Source organism: Canis aureus, chromosome 38 (assembly GCF_053574225.1).
Source record: "Canis aureus isolate CA01 chromosome 38, VMU_Caureus_v.1.0, whole genome shotgun sequence".
Classification (NCBI taxonomy): domain Eukaryota; kingdom Metazoa; phylum Chordata; class Mammalia; order Carnivora; family Canidae; genus Canis; species Canis aureus.
In genome coordinates, this window is record NC_135648.1 from 9,579,622 (window position 1) to 9,598,560 (window position 18,939).

Below are 18,939 nucleotides of genomic sequence, written 5' to 3' on the forward strand. Positions count from 1 at the left end.
GATTTTGTTGTCTTTAGAGAGAAAAGAGAGTGAATCACCCTCCAGGGGTCTGTTTTCTCCCATTAACCCTAAACCCCAGTGTCCGCAATTTGTCACATTTTAACAATGACCACAGATTGGTTACCGGCACCAAAGTAGCCAGGAAGATCCACAATGAAAGCCCCAGAAAAACCCATCAATATTGAATACACTTTAGGCCTAGTAGTTGTCTTGCATTTTAAGGGAAGGTGCTGGAAAGATTAGATAGAGGGAGACTGAGGAAAGCTATGTTTGTATTTGCTCAAAGCCTCATGTTGAGAAGGAAAGAGGGGGAAAAACAAACATATCAGAACAGGTGCAGTGTTGTACAAACCAATGCCCACGTTCCATGGGTCAACACAATGTGGGAATGTCATGGGAGTTCTTCTACGGGCCATTCGAGATCCACCCTCCTTTTGTTATTGGATCTCAGCTCTCTTTGCATTTTTGGAGAAGATAAGGTCCTAGGGCTTTCATCAGTCCCTGAAGTGCTGGGCAGCTAGGCAGTGCCTGCCTCATGTTGGTCTCATAGACCACGCGGTCTTTCACTCTTCACCAAAACAACTTAAGATAAAGAAGTAATTGAATTAAGAGTTAGAAGGTATGGATGTTGGTGGTTAAACATAGTTCAACCTCTCACTTTAGCAGCGCTGAAGTCCCCTTTCAGGAATTTGAGAGAAAATGTCCTCAGAGACACTTGTTAAGACAAAAGAGAAGAATGAGAGAAAATAGACTACACAATCATCACTGGCAAAATTACTTTGTCTTTAGGCAGAACCTTTCTGCTGAGAGAAGATTTACAACTATACTAATCTAATTCATAATGTACGTGGGAGTCACCAGCATGATACCTCAACACACATGTCAGCCAACACTTGACTCACTTCACAAATATTTATTGAGTACTTACAATATGCCAGATGTAATTCTGAGCACTGGAGATGTGGCGGTAGGTCCTTTAATGGGAGACATGAAATAAATAAGTAAACATGATTAGAGAGAGCTAATTTAGTTTGAGTGATGAGGGAAGGTCCTTCTGAGGAGGAGACCTTGACTGAGTTTCAGGAACGAGTCAGTCAAGTGAAAACCGGGGAACATGCATTCCAGGCAGAGGAATGACCCACTTGAGGGCACTGAGGCAGAAACACATTTGGTGTATTTGAGGCTCAAAATGAAGGGAGGTGGGGGTAAAGCGAGCAAGCAACAAAGGGAGTGGAGAGAGATGAGGTTGAGTATAAGTCTTGGACGTCATATCAGGCCTCGTAGGCTATGGGTAAAAGTTTGGATTTAATTCTAAGTGCAATGGGAAGCCCTTGGAAGATTATGATCAGAGGGATTTCATGATTTTATTTTGCAAACATCTCAATTTTACTGCTCTGTGAATAAGATTATAATAAGGGCAAGAAGAAAAATAGGGCAGCTAGCTAAGAGTATTGGATCGGTTCAGATTATGAATACTGGGATTTCAGATTACAGAAACAATAATAGGAAATACTTGAAAGATGTTTTCAAGATGCTGAGCACTGTCACAACTCTCCGAATGCTTATCACGAGTCCAGCGTACAGGTGAGATAACTGAGGCACAGGGGCTTGAATGACTTGCCCATAGCGGTGGCAGAGCTAGAATTCAAATACAGGTAGTCTAGCTCCAGAATCTGTGTTCACAACTGCCCCTCAGTTAAGGTAGAAGCAACGGAGATGGAGACGTAAGAGTGGTGTGTTAGTCTCCTTGCACTACTGCAACAAATCACCACAAGCTCCGTGGCTTATACATCTCGAATTTATTACCTTTTAATTCTGTAGGGCAGAAGTCAGAAATCGGTTTTGCTGGGTTGCAATCAAGGTGTTGGCAGGCCTGTGTTCCCTCTGGGGATTCTAGCAAAGAATTCTTTTTCTCCTATATTCTAGCTTCTGGAGTCTGACCTCATGCCTTGGCTCAGGTCTCCATATCACATCACCTGACCTCCTTTCACTCCTGTTTTCACCTTCATTGCCTTTCCTCTCTCTCTGATCTAACTCTGATCCTCCTGCCTCCCTCTTATGAGGACCTTTGTGATTGGACTGGGTCCTCAGTCCCTGAAGGAAGGACCCTTGATGATCTAGGATTATCTCCCCATCTCAAGGTCCTTAACTTTAATCACGACTGCAAGTTCCTTTTCCAGGCAATGTAACATATTCATAGTTAAAGGACGTCAGGATTGTTTGCAATTTAGGGTGATTATGAATAAAGCTACTGTAGACAGTTGCATGTACATTTTTATATCAGTATTTTTTTAAATTTGGGTTACATTTCCAGATTATATGGGAAGTGTATGTATAACTTTATAAAAAATTGCCAAACTGTTTTCTACAGTGATGGTACCATTTTATATTCTCACCAGCAACGTGTAAGACTTCTAATCACTCCACTTCCTTGTCAGTATTTGGTATTGTCAGGTTTTGTTTTTTGTTCTAATAACGATTGTGACAAATGTATTGTTATATCTAGTTGTGATTTTTTCTTTTTTTTAAATTTTATTTAAATTTAATTAACATGTAATGTATTATTGATTGCAGACGTAGAGTCTTCATATATATTCTTATATAACACCTAGTGCTCATTATATCATGTGTCCTCCTTAATGCTCATCACCCTGTTACCCCGTGCCTCCCCCACATCCCCTCCAGTGACCCTCATTTTGTTTCCTATGATTAAGAGTCTCTTATGTTTTGTCTCCCTCTCTGATTTCATCTTGTTTTATTTTTTCCTCTCTTCTATGATCCTCTGTTTTGTTTCTTAAATTCCACATATGAGTGAGATCATATGATAATTGTCTTTCTCTGATTGATTTTCACTTTCATTTCCATAATTACTAATGCCTATTTGCCATCTATATATCTTCTTTGGTAAGGTGTCCATTTATCTTTCTTCCACTTTTAATTGGGTTGTTTTCTTGTTGCTGAGTTCTGCAAGTTCCTTATGTAGTCTGGAAACAAATCCTTTGTCAGAAATATAATGTTTGAATATTTTTCACATTCTGTGGCTTGTGTATCCTCACAAACATATCTCCACAGCATAAAAGTTTTCAAGTTTGAAAGAGGCCAAATTATTGTTTTTAAAAAATGAATTTTGTTTTCGGTGTCACATATGAAAACTCATTACCTAACCCAAGGTCAGAAAGACCTTGTTTTCTATTATATTTTCTTCTGGAAATTTTATAATTTTATGTTTTACATTTAGGTCTATAATCCATTTTCACTTATTTTTTGTAAAAGGTTAAAATAGAGCTTGAAGTTCATTCTTTTGCATACTGGTAGTCAGAATTCTAACATACCCCCTCAAAATATCCTGCCCTAATCCTTGGTACTGTGGCTAATAGGAAATAATGCACCCTGATTATTTTACTTCACATGACATAGGCATTATGCAGATGTCATTAAGGTTACTAATCAGTTGTCATTCAGATTTACCAATAGGGCAATTATCTGGGTGGGCCTAATCTCTAATTAACTGGGTGAGCCTAATCTCTAATTAACTAACTAGTGTACAGTATTTCTGTGTGGCTATTTTTGTCTTTAGCCTTACGGTATGCAAATGAAATGGATTTTTCCAAACCATTTAAGGGTAGAATGTTTTCTACAGCTGGTAGCAAAAGAAGTACAAAAGATTCTAGGCTGGGGAGGATTTAATATCCTACTGCTAGCTTGAAGATGGAGGGGTATGTATGACAAGGATTGCAGCTGGCCTGTAGAGGACAGCAAGAAAAGAAAACCCCAGGTCTACAACTTGTGACGAATTGCATTCTGCTGACAATTATGTGAACTTCATTGCAGATTCTTCCTCAGAGTCTCCAGATGAGAACCCAGTAGAGCTAACACCTTGATTTCAACCTTCTGAGATCCTAAACATATGTGAATTTTTTCACTAATATCACACTGTTTAATTATTGGATGTGCCTCGTGCATTTCTGGGATAAACACTACTTTGTTATGATGTATTAACTTTTTTATATATTGCTGGACTTGAGTTTTGAGTATTTTTGTGTCTATGTTTATGAGGAATATTGGCCTGTAGTAGGCTTAGTAAGTCTTGAAATGGGATTATGTGAGTTCTTTGACTTTGTTCCTTTTCTAAAGTGTTTTTGCTGTTCTAGTTTTGGTGCGTTTCTGTATATATTCTAGAATCAGCTTGACAACGTCTACAACAAAAGCCTGCTGAGATTTTGACTAATATTGTGTTGAATCTGTAGATTGATTTGAGAAGTAATGTCTTAGCGATATTGACTCCTTCAATTTATGAGCACATTATCTTTCTTAATTTCTTTATATCTTCTTTGATTTCTTTGAATAGTGCTTTTATTTTTAAGCAGATAGAACTTACACATTTTAAAATAGATTTATAGCTAAAATTTTTCTCTTTGGGGTTGTACTATAAGTGATACCTTTTTCAAACTTCAAATTCCTATTTGAAGATTTTTAAATCACTCATGCTTTGAATTTTATCAAATACTTTTTCTGCATCTATTGAAATGATTATGTGATTTTTCTGAATATAATGAATTACATTGATTGTTTTTTTTTTAAGATTTTATTTATTTTTTCATGAGAGACACAAAGAGAGAGGCAGAGACATAGGCAGAGGGAGAAGTAGGCTCCATGCAGGGAGCCAGATGTGAAACTCCATCCTGGACCCCGGGATCATGCCCTGGGCCAAAGTCATACTCTTAACTGCTGAGCCACTCAAGCACTCATTGAGCCACTCGATGTATGGGAATACATTGATTGAGTTTTAAATGTTGAACCAGTCTTGTATTTCTGGGATAAACACCATTTGGCTATGACATACTAACTTTTTATATATTTCTGGCTAGTATTTGCTAATGCTTTGTTGAAAATTTTTGTGTCTATATTCATGAGGGATATTAACCTGTTTTCTTTCCTTGTAATGTCCTTGTTTGGTTTTGGCATTAAGGTAATGATGGCCTCATTAAATTGGTTGGGAAGTATTTATTTCCCTTCTATTTTCCAGTACAGATTGTATAGAATTTGTATTATTTCTTACTTAAATGTTTGATAGAATTAACCAGTGAGATCCTTCAAGCTTGAGTTTTCTTTGTGCAAAAGTGTTTAACTACAAATTCAATTTCTGTAATAGACATAGAACTATTCTGGTTATTTACTTCTTTTAAAATAAGTTTTGGTAGTTTGTCTCTTTCTAGGACTGAGACCCTTATATCTAAATTGTTGAATTTTGGGGCATGGAATTATTTGTAGAATTGTTTTATTACTCCTTTGTAATTCCTGATCTGTGGGATCAGGAATATGTCTTCTTTCACTCCCAAGGCAAATTGTAATTATTGCTTTATCTACATCCAACAAATATTGTTATATTGTAGTTTAATTTTTTTCAACTTAAAACATTTTAAGATTTCTTCCAAATCTCCTACTTGAATCATGGGTTACTTAAAAGTATGTTATTTAATTTCCAAATATTTTGGGAGTTTTTCAAATATCTTTCTGCTATTGATGACAGTTTAATTCCTTTATGATCAGAGAATATACTCTGTATTATTTCTATTATTTTAAACTTATTCATTTCTGTTTTATGGCCCAGGATATAGTCAATCTTGCTAAGTGTTCTGTGTGCAATTGAAAAAAAAAATATATTTTACTGTTGTAAGTGCTGAGTTTTTTACAGCTTCAGATCAGGAGTCCTTCTACAAGTTATGTGCTCAGCATCTTGGTATAGAGGGTTATAAAGACAAAAATGTATGCCTTTTGGTTAAAGCTACAGTTTGTGGAAGAAACAAACGTGGTTAGTGAGGGAATGATGTAATTTAGGGAAAAGGAAAGATGCTCTTTTCAAAACAAGATTTTCTAATAGCTGGAGTGTGACTCTGGCAGGTTGTGCCTACTTCCTGCCCAGATTATAACTCTGTTTTTTCCCATAACCAGGGATACTTGACCTCAGCTTATTATGGAGTATTATACAGGGTCTTGAGATCAATTCTGACGTAAGGTGATGGTGAGATTTAAGCAATTTACCTATCACTGATTCTGGGCACCTGGGCTGCTTTATTATTGTCATTGGTCTTGAAGGAAGTTTAAGTTCTTCCTAGAGGTCTACTTTGCTGAGAGTCTGTGATCACAGGACATCACAACAGGACCCCAAGTGAACCCTTGGTTATGAAACATCTCCTGCAGAGGGTGCACTATGCACCCAGAAATTCTAAGTCTTGACTCAAGTAATTAACTTAGTGAAGTCCTCACTGCTTTAAAAACTAGCAATGTCTTTGAACAGCAGACAGCATTTTAGAATGGAGCATCTGGGAAGCTGCAAGCACAAAAATACATCTGTTTCCATTGTTGTAGAAAGATAAACAGGATCAGACTCAAGACACTGTGGGAAAAAAGTTCTTGCCTGTCTGCTTATTGTTTGCTGCCTTTCTGGAGGAAGAGATGTCACGGATATGTCAAATAGTGAGGACAAACTGGTATATAGTACAGTCATCTCAAATATTTCCTGTAGAGAATAAAGATGGGACTACATCAACATGACAGAAAAATGCTCAGGTATTCATTCATTCACTCATTCATTCATTCATATTTGCCTACATTACATCAAATTCAAGGACATCAAGAAGCTCACATTTATCTTTGCATTTTGGCTTTTGGAGCCTTTTGTATAACACGTAGTAGTTGTCCTTTTTGATGTTAGTCTGGCTGTGGACTTTTTTAGGATATGCTAGCTTTTCCATTAAAAACCACATTAGGTTGATTAATAATAGATACATCAGATGCTTTTTTTAGAGCACTTGATATTTTCAACCCACACAATATATTGGGGATAATTTGGTACTTGCTATTTGAAGAAGCATTTGCTTTTATTTGCTTGAAAATGACTGCCCTGACTAGTCTTTTGGACTGAATTTACTGGAAGTTTTGGCATGTTGATGGAATTGGAAATTGCTCTTCAAGCAATCTAGAAGAGCAACGTTATTTTTTCCTTCTGGGGTAAAATTATGAATTTTCAATCTTCAAGAGATCTTTCAAGTCTTTTCATCCAGGAACCATCAGATAAATGGGGTTATTGGTTCCTATTGGACCTTCTTGGAAGAGATAGTGAGTCTTTCTCTTTGTTCACCATGCTAGCTGCACGTTGGCCAAGTCCAGACTGAAGAGCTATTAGTCATGTCTCACTGGAAAGCACATACGGTGTCCATGGCCTTCAAGGTGATGTATGGGCATCTGATATGCTCTTTGCTTTCCCTGACAGTTCCCAGCACCTATTTTCCACCCAACATCAAATAATCAAGGATCCAGGGGTTGAGGGGTGCCAGTTATTCAAGTGATGGATTTGTGTTAAAGCATAGGATCAGCGGGACCTAATGAATCAGCCCATGGAAGCATGCTGCAGTTTGAGGCAGAGTCCCTACTGCCAACAAAACCACGTGCTGTTCCCCTTGCCTGAACAGCAAGAGCTTTGGGCAAATACCTCATAAAACCGAGGGACAGCTTGAACTGAGGAGTTAGGTGTGCTTGAAGGCTCTCATGATAATTTTTCCCCCTTTTAAACTCTGTTCAACATTTGTGACCCCCTGCTTCTCCTGGCCACGGATTCAGCAGAGATGAAAGCCAGTGGGTTTTTCACCAGCAGGGTAAATAAATGAGGACTCAACTTAGAAAACGGATAACTTCTCATATGCTTTCCCGCACAGCTGCTGGGCATTCGGCAGTAAATTGAAAGAGTACAAACGATGCAGAAAATATGACCGAGATCACCCTGGGCAAGCAGGGCTTCCTTTTAATGCATGGAAAGCTTCATAAGAAATATCCCACTAGAGGGGAAATACTTCTCAAGCAGACCCAAATGATCTGTCCTATGGTACTGAACCTTTTAAAATATACATCCATATATTTACTTATTTGTGGGGAATGCTAAAACCACAGAGTTCCTGTTTGCTCTGTTTCTTAGGGATAAAGTTATTCTGTGGTCAGAGACACCTAAGACCATTAGGCACGCACACTACAGATCTGAAGAAGGTCTATTTACCCGAGCTTCCAGGAAAAATATTGACAAGGCAGTAAAAATACTTTCCTTGATTACTCAACCTCGTATTTTAAACCTAAAATTACAGGAACTTTTCTCTTTTACTCATTTATTTTTAGCTTCTCTATTTTTCCACCTTTTTGGGTTCTTTTGGCTCACCTTTTAAAACATGGTCTATTTATACTGACTCTGCAAATCGAGGAATAGCAAAGCCTTTACAGCGTTGTCACTGTTTCCCTCTGACTGGGTCTCAAGCTACTTGGGGACAAGTGAATCTCGGCTTCTGGATAAGGAGAGTTTATTACAGAGCTGAAAGAAACTTCATGAAGTCCTTCAGTGCCATATTCCAGGAGAGCTGCCATATTAGCTGTTTCTTTTTTTCCTACTTTTGATCACAGGTTGGAAATCATTGCAAAGCTGATGGGGCAGACTGGAGTCTGGCTTTATCAGTAGTAGCATATAGAAGGCCTTCGCTTGACTTGGTTACGGTGCTCCAGAAATAAGAGATCCAGACCACTCTGTCTTCCCTGACCACTTACCCTAATACTCCTACCCCGTTACCTCCACTCGTTATTCATTGCACTTTCAGAAAATCACTATATATTTATTTGATTACTTATTATTTGTGATTTTCACCAGATTAGAAACTGCAGGAAGGCCGGAGGCTTTTCACTGCATTCCTGACACATAGAAGAGTGCTGAGCAGGCTCTTCTCAATAAAATATGCTTTTCTCATTGAACGAATGCATCAAAGTTGTGTTGGTTAAATTGCATTTTTGAATCTTGTTATTAACTCACAACAGTCAATTCTTCTTTCTCTCAAATTTCTCATTGACAGAGACTCCTCTCTCCAAATCTAGGAGGTCAGATGGGGTTTGTTACCGCCAGAGAAAATTGCTCACAGGAACTATATCAGTGATGCTGAGTCCTAACTTGTGAGTCCCTGCTGGAAATATCTAGATCATTTTCAAACTGAATAAAAAAATGATGCCTGTATTATAAGCATTTGCAGAGTCCTCTCAAGGGTTAAGTTCTGTTTTTTTAACACTTCTGCCTGGGGCCCCCTGTGGTGCTTCTGTTGCTTCAACTTGCCAGTTTATATTTTATGTATTGTTGTGTTTGTCTACTTTATATCCTGCCAGAAAAGTACAAACACTTCTGGCTAAGCAGCCATCCAGAACCTACAGAGGACTTCGACTGAGATAAAGGAATAATTGGGTCACCTGGTGATGAAACTCAGCTGCTCACTCCTGGAATGCATATCCGCTCCTTGGGAGAGAAGGACAGCTAGTTGGTTGAGGAGGAAAAGTGTTGCTACTCAGCATTGGAAACCCCAAGGAAAGGCTTTTTGAAAATAAGCCAATGCCTCATTAGCCATTGGAGATGTAGGCATGTTGTGGATTACTCACTTGAAATTTGTATTCCACAAACCACAGAATCCTAAGTTTAAAAGGGGCCTGAGAGCCTGTCTCACTTTCTTCTCATCATGCAGCATATTGTTGGGCCTTCCCTCACTGACGGCTGGCTATGCTTGGGGAACATAATTAGGAAAGCAAATCTGCTGCTGCAAGAATGAAATGCAAGCATAAAATGCATTGCAGTGGCAGGCATACACCTGTGTAGTCCTCATTACTGGGGTTATCTGTCCAGCTATTCTTCTGTAAAATAAGCATGATACAGAATTGACAATACTTAAATACTAATAAAGAACATTTACTGAGCACTTACTATGTGACATACACTGTTCAAGGTACTCCAAAGCCTTCTCTTTCTCCTCCCAACATCTGAGATACACACTCCTATTATCATCTGCATTTAATGCGGGAGGAGCAAAGATTCAGAGAGGTTAATTTCCCTGTGGTCACCAGGATTTGAAACCAAGGAGCCTTCTTCAAAGCCCACTTGAGGACATTCCCAGTCCTGACAATGACTGAGGAGTTGTTTGCACAGCCTGCGAGGTACCTTACCAAAATGAGTCATTCTCATTCAGTTTCGAAGATTTGGCCACTTTTCTATTTTCGAATCCACAAATATTATAATTTCCATGAGAAACCTCAGAGGTCCCATTTCTGGCTCAGGAGAGGGTTAACACATTCCATCCAAGAGTCTCCCAGTACTGGGCTTCATTCATTTTCCAAAATATAGCATGTTCTGTTTATTAGTCTGCTCCACATCGTTAAAGGAAACTCACACACCAAGTGAGCTGAACCTCAGCCATGTGGTGTTGCAGTGACCTTGACCTCATTTCCCCCTCAAAGTCTTGGTCTTGATCAATTCCCAGAACCCAAAGTTCTGTAGTAGAGACTAAAACAAATGGGGCAGTTTCAGTAGCTTGCTTCTACAAGGAATCAAGTGCTCTTTTCTGATGTCTCTTGACATGCAGTCACCAAGCATTTAAAAAAAAGAAAAAAAAAGTTTCCAGGAGAAAATGAGTGGAGTTTTTTAAATAGTCAAATTTATTTGATATGCACACAGAAGCTGCATATATCCTATGGCTTGAGGAATACTGGGATGAGCCTTCGTCCCAATGCATCTCCCTCTTGCCTCTGCCTGATTCCATTTGAGCTTCATGCTTTTGGTATCATTTCGTTGTGCTTTGAAAATCCAAATGGGAATGTGTCTTGGAGAGGTACCGCAGAAAGCTGTTGTCAATCTTTAATGTCCTTTTGTGGTTCAGTTAATTAATCCTAGAGGAGTTGTGTTATAGAATCAGCAAGATTTCATCAGGAGAGAGAAGGGGAGAAAGAGGAGGTACCTTTAGCTCAAAGGAACCAAGCTGATGGACTGACACCCGGCAGAGCTGGCCACTGGAGGCTCAAGAGAATGCATGTGAGGAGGGCACCACATACTTGAAGGGAAGGGGTCTTAATACCCTGTCTTAGGACCCCTCCTGGTAGGCTTCCTGCTTACTCCTAGTCTCAACTTTCTTCATTCCTATTTAAATAATGACTTTCAACATGTGCCAGGAGGAAACTGGGCCTGAAACTTTACTAAGTTTAAAAGACAAAGTAGATGAAAGAGGTGTGGCCCTATACAAAGAACTAGAAATGCTTATGACGTAGCAAATAGCTACTAATTTATATGGAATGAATAGATGACCATAATGGAATAATTAATGGACTAAGAATGAATTCTATCCATCTTTCAACAGGTCCTGCTCTAATTTATACAAACGGTTATTTATCTATATTTATTTTCTTGGTTCCTAAGTCTTTCAAAAGGGAAAAGATTATGATCTAGCAAGGAAATACCAGGAAGTTCCTCCTACATCCAGAGGAAAGGCCAGTTGATCTTCAAAGTATTTTATTATTCCTAAAATCCAGATAAATGGGAACTCTTGATAAAGGTATGGTTTTCTTGCCAAGCCTGCAGCTTTGAGTACTGGGTGGTTTCTTGCCCTCCTGTGTCAAGGGAGTTTTAGTTTGGTGTGGTTAGCATACCAACTGCCTGGCACACAGATTTTGATCCTTGTTATTTGAATCAATGACTACATGAACAATTAAGTCCCTCATTTTGTGGTCTACATCTTTAGAGCTAATTGACCTTGAACTTAATTATTTATAATGAGTGGAAGAAATGAGTGGCAGAGTGCAGTGGATTGTCGGTAAAGATGTCCACCAACGGTTCTTCCCACCCTTTCCCATGACTGGCACTCTCCCCATCAAGAGGTGGAGTCTTATTCTCCATCTCTTGAAATAGGGATGGCCCTTTGACTTCAGAATGAAGTGGAAGTGATTTTCTAAGACTACCGAGGCCAGACCGTGGGAGGACTTACAACTTCTGTTTTCATCCTTTTGGCCTCTAGATGTCACTGAAAGGAATTCAGGTTAGATTTCAGAATGATGAGAAACCATGTGGCAAGAGAGAAGTCCAGTCATCCCCTGGCTGTTCCATCTACCCACATTTGAGGTGCCAAATATGTGAGTGCAGCCCTCTGGGGTATTCCAACCTTAGTGGAGCTCCTAGTTGGATGCAGTCACATAGGTGACCCCAACTGATACTATGCAGAGAAGGATGGCCCAACCGAGTCCAGTCAACATACCTAATCATGAGGAATAATAAGACACAGTGCATTAAATCCTAAATTTCAATGAGCAGCAAGAAAAAACTGAAACACATAGTAAGTTGAGCCTTTTCAAGCTCACAATCACCTACATCCCTACTAAGGGAGATTTTAGTGGTGCTTCCAGTGGTGTGTAAGCTTTGTCCCTGTTTTAGTTTGTCTCCGCAAAGATCAAAAGGCTGCAAGTGACACCAGGGTGGGAGATAACTTTAGAAATCTTACCACCTGAGGTTTAGATACCTGGACTCCTGGAGTAGGAAGAGCCTGGAGAAGACATGGCCAAAGTGACAGAAGTAATTTATGATCGTAGACTCTGACCAGATGTTTGGGTGTCGTAGCACCTTGATTCAACTACGAAAACTAGCCACAGACACCATTAAACAGAGTAAAAGACAGTATTACATTATGTGCATATCACTTATGTTTGCAAAGGCTTTGAGGTGCCTCATTTCATTTGATATTCATCTCAATCTTCTGGGAAAGAGATTTTTTTTCCCAGTGGGAAAGAGATTTTTTAAAAAATAAATTCAATTTTATCAAGATGTAATTTATCTAAAATAAAATGCTCATATTTTACATCTGTGAGTCAAAGACTCCTCCCATATCCGTCAATGTAGCTTCCACCCAAATTAAGTTATAGAACATTTATATTTTCCCAGAAAGATCCCTCCTGCCTTTTGTAATTTTTTTCTTTTGTATTTTTTAATTTCAGATTTATTTATTTTTAAAAATTCTTTAAAAAACCATTTAATTTTATTTCTTTTTATTTTTTTAAAAATTTTTAAAAATTTCAGCTTTATTAATGTATAATTGACAGATGCAACTGTAAGATCTTTAAAGTGTGGTGATTTGTATTCATATACATTGTGAAAGGGTTCTCCCCATCTAATTAACATTTCTATCACCTCATATATTTTTTTCTTTTGGTGAGAATATTTAATTTCTACTCTTTTGGTGAATTTAACTTATACAATACAGTGCTATCAGCTGTCATCACCATTTTTTACATTAGATACTCAGATTTTATTCATCTTGAAGCTGAAAGTTTGTGCCCTTTTACCCTCATACTTTTTTCATTCAGCACCTTCCATCATGCAATTCGGCAGCTCCTGATTGTGTTTCTATCACTATTGGACAGTTTTGCTTTTTCTAGCATTGCACAAAGCGAAATGATGAAATGATATACCATGCCCTCATTTGCTTGTACTTTCTTTCACTTGACATAATGAACATAAGCTTTGTCTGTGTCAGTGCATCTGTTAGCATTTCTTTTGAGAAAGGGCTCCATTCCCCCCTATTTTACCAAGGAAGAAACTCAAATTCAAAGAGGTGGTGATTTTTTCTTTGAAGGTCTCAGCTGTCACCCAGCTGGGACTCCCACATGGATCTTATGTATCCTGAATCCTTTATCATGATGCTGTTCTCTTGCTGCTGAACTGAGAGGAAGAGAACACTTACTCCCACTTTGCTAGATATTAACCACTTGATGGATGCATGCTGAGCACAAGGAGAGCTTGTTCTGATAGTCTGATGCACGGGTGACTCTTTGGCTAGAGGATGAGCACCTGATATGGCAAAGCCAATCATAATTCTTCACCTGGAATTCTCTTCTTTCTTTCTTTCTTTCTTTCTTTCTTTCTTTCTTTCTTTCTTTCTTTCTTTCTTTCTTCTCTTTCTAAAAGGCAATTACAAAAAATTTTTATTTATTTATTTGAGAGAAAGAGTAAGCACAAGCAAGGGGGGGAGAGGTGCTGGTGGGGGGAGGGAAAGGGACAAGCAGACACCAGGCTGAGCATGGTGCCCAATGTGGAGCTCAATCCTCTTACCCTGAGATCATGGCCTGATCTGAAATCAAGAGTCAGAGGCTTAACCGACTGAGCCACCCAGGATCCCCTACACCTGGAATTTTTTACTAGAAATAAGGAAGAGGGTATAACCATTTCTGTTGCTTAAAGCTGTGGGGTTTGAAGCCAGGACTAGCCAGGGGCCATGTTTCCTGCACTGTGAAAGAAATTTGAACTAAATGAGGAAAAAGCTAACACACAGAGAAAAGCAAAGATGGGGGACACAAAAATAAAGTCCTGGCTGTCTTGAAGCTCTGATTCCACATATTTTTGAGGGCCAACAGCATCTTTGTTCTTGCGATAAACTGGTTATTTAAACCTTCCTTTGGTAACTTGAGATGTTTCAGTATCAACCAATAAATTTCCTGTAAATTAATTTGAGTTAGATTTCTGTCACTTGCAATCAAAAGAACCCTGAATCACACATCTTGCTTAAAAGGATTTAATTGGAATTAATCATTTGCATAATATTGCCACATCTTGTTAAAAACCCATAGTTTTCTTAGTAACTCTAGTTAAATATATTGCATCCGTATTGTGCCAGGAAGAATGACAGCACTGTATTTACCTTTTGAAACAATCTTTGTTTCCATTTGGCATATACAGAGGTTGAAATATTAACAGTGCATCCCAGGAGAAAAACCTAGCTCTATAAGGTCTATGGGTGATAAAATATATAAATACTCTGTGTTCAAGATCAGCACATTCTATTCATTTTTTTTCCTGCTGGGAGTTACTCATTTTTATGGAAAATGACCTGGCCCATTATAATAACTGTGAGTGAAACTGCTGGGGGATACTTTCTGATTCTCATATCATATGCAGGTAGTGAATAATGTGTTGTGTGTGTTTTTTTATAAGTTTATTTTTTATTGGTGTTCAATTTGCCAACATATAGAATAACACCCAGTGCTCATCCCATCAAGTGCCCCTTCTCAGTGCCTGTCACCCAGTCACCCCCACCCCCTGCCCACCTCCCTTTCTACCACCCCTAGTTCATTTCCCAGAGTTAGGAGTCTATGTTGTGTGTTTTATGATCCCATTTTCAGAAGTAGAATGCTTGTCTGTGAGAAAGACTGGGGGCAGGTGATCTCCCTTTAGGTAGAACATATGCCAACAACAAAAACAAGTCCTTATCTCATGCAAAGAAATTCTCCTTTTTTGAGGACTAGTACCCAAGACTGCTATCAGTGCCTCCGAGAGAACTCTTTGAGCAATAGAAGTTAACCCTTGGTTGAGTTTCTCTTGCTTCGCTTTCATTATTCTAACTCTTTCTGATTTTAGTCTATCCTTTGTTAAGCTGCTTTTTCCTTCTATCCTGTTTCCCTTTTCTCTTCCTTCTCATTTCCCCAGGGCTTATTGAGTGGGGAGCCAAGTCTCCATTTCTCCTCATTATGCTCATTTGTGAACAGGAGGGAGTGACCTCGCGGCCCGTTCACGCGCAGGGGGAGCATTTAGCAGTTTCCAGTTTGGACTTCCATGCTCCAACATGTCAGGATGCTCAAAGGGTAAATGTATGAGAAACAGAAGATAATTGAATTACAGATTTCTATTGTGTTCAAGATGTTAGCTCTTGCACACATGTAGCAATTCTTGATTGCTTAAGAGGTCCCTGGTGTGTTTTTGGCAAGTGAAGACCTTTACATGTGCCTGGCTCTGGTCCAGGTGACATGCACAGCTCTGGGATTACGTAACTACTCATCTGCCTGCATTTTCTTCCAATTCCTTAGAAAGAAAATTGAAAACAAGGAGAAAGAAAGAAAAGGGGTGTTGACCTTGATGACCAAAAAAATTCCTTTTAGATAAATTCCAAGATAAACTTCAAGATAAGGCTCTCCTCAATGGAATGCTTGCAGAAAATAAGATCCAACACAGGGTTTCTCTAAAAACAAAACAAAACAAACAAACGAGACTTTAACCCTTGAAGTGTGTGTGTACATTCATGTGTGTGTGCTTGATTTCATTTTGTGTTTGATTTCATTTTGTGAGCTTAACGGTGATCTTTAATGACTTTCAGGTCTGCCTAAGATGAACAAATAAAAAATAATGCAGGAAAAAGATTGCTTTAAGTGTGTAATATACTGATCTGATTTAGGAAGTACCCGCGAGGTAGAGAGAATGAAAAAAAAAAAAAAACTGGCTGAAAAAAAATAAAAAATATTACTGTTTTTGATAAATGTAAATTACTATGCTTAGTATTGATTACGTATAGCTGAGATGAGAATTCAGAGTTCCAAATAGCGAGAGAAAAGAGGGGAGACCAGAAAGTACCTTGAGGATCCTCGGGAGTCACGTGGGTCTGTGTCTTTGGGGATCCACGTTTCTCGTTTCTCCTCGACAGGAACCACATCTGCTTTTAGTCTTTTGGAGGCTGCCAGGGAACAGCTGCCTCCACCCCCAAGTGCTAGAAAGCAGAACAAGCATTATGCTCATTTGACTTAGGGCATGCTGTTCCCTTTGCTCTATAAAGAGTGGTTCTCTTTCTCCTTTTCCGTAAGGTCACCTGTCAAGTACAACAGCTTGCACATTAAATTCTAAATAGAAAAGGATCAAGAACAGTAATGGAACTTGGGGCTTGTGGGATGAATGGGTCCCTATAGCTGAGAAAGAAACCTCTCTTGATTTCTCCCCTGCTTTACACTTAGTATCCCGATCATCTGAGGCATGGTCATGGTATGATCTGAGAATAGTATAGAATATTTCAGATCTGGAGTGTCCATGGAATATTTGAAGGAGAAGAGGGCAATGAAGGTGGAGGATGCTTGAGTCACTTCGCAACTTTGTGTGAACTAGTTCAGTGGGTATTTTTTTCCCCAATCACTCAGCTGATTGACACTGAAGAAACAGAAGGGCTTTAGGGAGAAGAGTTCCCAGTAGAAGACATCGTTTTGATCATGGAGCCCTTCAAGGTTGGATGGTGTCAAGTGGGTGGTGAAAGGTCCAGATAAAGGCTTTGAGCAGAGGCAGATCAGGGACAAGAAGAGACAGTTGGATCGTAGAAAAGGTGGCAGAGGAGGAGCAAAGAACAAGTAAAGGAGGGGAGAAGGTCAACAAAGGAGATGGATAATGGCCCATTAAAATCTGCCGGTATTGCTCTTGCTCTGCTGTTTTTTCCTGTGGTGGTTCTATAAAATTGTTCTTTGTTTCACATAAATTCTTGTTTTACTCTTTCCTCTCTACTGAACACTCTAAGAGCTGGGCCATGTGCTGTATGACATTTGGATTCTGCATCACCTCTCTCAACCCAGTGCCAGGAGCAAAACGAGTAATCCATAGCATACTCCATTGACCCTACATGGCTAAAGGACCAAGTTGCAAAGTGGAAAACACTGGAACGCATTAGTGATGCATTTTGGAGAAACCCTTGTTTCTCCTTCACCCTATTTTTCAAGGGAATCTTTCTTCAATGTTAACTTGCCCTTAGAGATGGTAAAAAGGGAGACACAGAGGTAAAATGAGTTCTCTTTCTCTAACCCTTAGAGATGGGAGTTTGTTGTCAGTAGAGCCAAGAAAACCATCAGCTCTCTGGGTCATATGGTTCCTCTGAGCCACCTTGTCCTCCAGCCTGCTTGCAGACTTTTACTTCGTGAACCTTTGCCACCGACGAGAAACCTAAGCTCCTGAGGCACCCACAGGACTGAGGAGGAAATTCTGCCAAAAGGGAGATGTCAGGCAAGGAACGCGGGGGCCACTCTTTGCTCTGCACTCCATGTTTTATAAGCCACATGATACTGGTCTAAACTTGATGGAAATGAAGGCCTAGTTCAGTATGATAAGGTTCTGAAAACATCACTTGTGACAAATGCTGGAAATGAAGTTGAACACTCAGAAGAATACTGAAGCAACCAGATCTGGGCAAATAAGGAACAGTAGAAGCCGCCCGTCAACCTGATAGTTATATGAGCCTTTCTCATCAGCCACCAAGAATTTTATGGAGCAGCCAACTTTCCTGGTGGGGGGAGCGACAGACTGGAGGGCACCAAGTGCAAGTTTATGGGAGCCATAGAGAAAAATGGTGCCCGAGTTTTTTCTTTCCCTTTTTTCCCTCCACCTCCCCTTTTTGTTTAGCTTAGCTCGTTCTGAAGTGTACCATAGAGAAGGCCTTGATTATCAAATGTAATATTCACGTAAGATTGTGCTGTTCAGCCTCATATTGGGGGAGTATACAGGGCTTCAGTGTTCCTTAATAAATTACCTCTTCGTGTAGCAATTAACCCCCTTCTGTGAAGGTTCAATGTTTCCTTGGGTCTGTGCCAGTGCTAACAGCTATGGCTTAGCGTTCTTTTTAATGGGCTGCAATTACTGCTGAGAGCAGGGAAACATAAAATATTAACACTTAAGCATCTTTTACACTTCTTTGAACGTTAGATTATGTTGAAAATATAACTGACTTTTCATTCTTAAACCTGATATTTGCTTAGAATTCCACAGGACCCATGAAAATGTTTCGGTAAGTGGTTTCTGTTGATTTATTAACTCTCGTGAAAGCTTAATGGAAATCCCTTGCCACCAAATATTGAATATGTTTTATGCATGCTTACAAAAGACTTGTTTACCAATTCAACGGCTTTCCCACATTTTACAAAAGATAAATGATTTGGCACACAACTTGATGTGAGTCCTATTTTTCTCCTTGTATGCCATCTGTTGGAGAAGGAGAGGACTGAAGCTTCCTGCCATCCAACAACTGTGTTGAATTGGTCTCTCCACTACAAAGCTATTCACTATTATCTTTGCTCAAGTTACTTTGGCCTTTCTTTTGGTATTGCCTGTTGATGTGAAGATCTCGTGAGATACACGATGTGGGGATTTTGGTAATCTCTACATTACTTATTATTCTCTACATAGTCAGTATATGTGGAATGCAATATATATATTCATGGCATAAGTGTTGCATACATTACATATACTATGCATGTGACACATATGTAGTATATATAGTGCATATATAATATACACACTATATATTATATAGAGGATAGACA

The 18,939-nt window shown here is 39.1% G+C and overlaps 1 long non-coding RNA gene across 1 annotated transcript; it reads left to right on the plus strand.

Moving 5' to 3' along the window:
• The first annotated feature begins 1,225 nt into the window (after window positions 1-1,225).
• LOC144307098 (uncharacterized) lies at window positions 1,226-9,495 on the plus strand. The gene is made up of 3 exons (XR_013374060.1): window positions 1,226-1,584; window positions 8,886-8,982; window positions 9,190-9,495. It is a non-coding gene; the product is annotated as an uncharacterized LOC144307098 (long non-coding RNA).
• The last annotated feature ends 9,444 nt before the right edge of the window (window positions 9,496-18,939 follow it).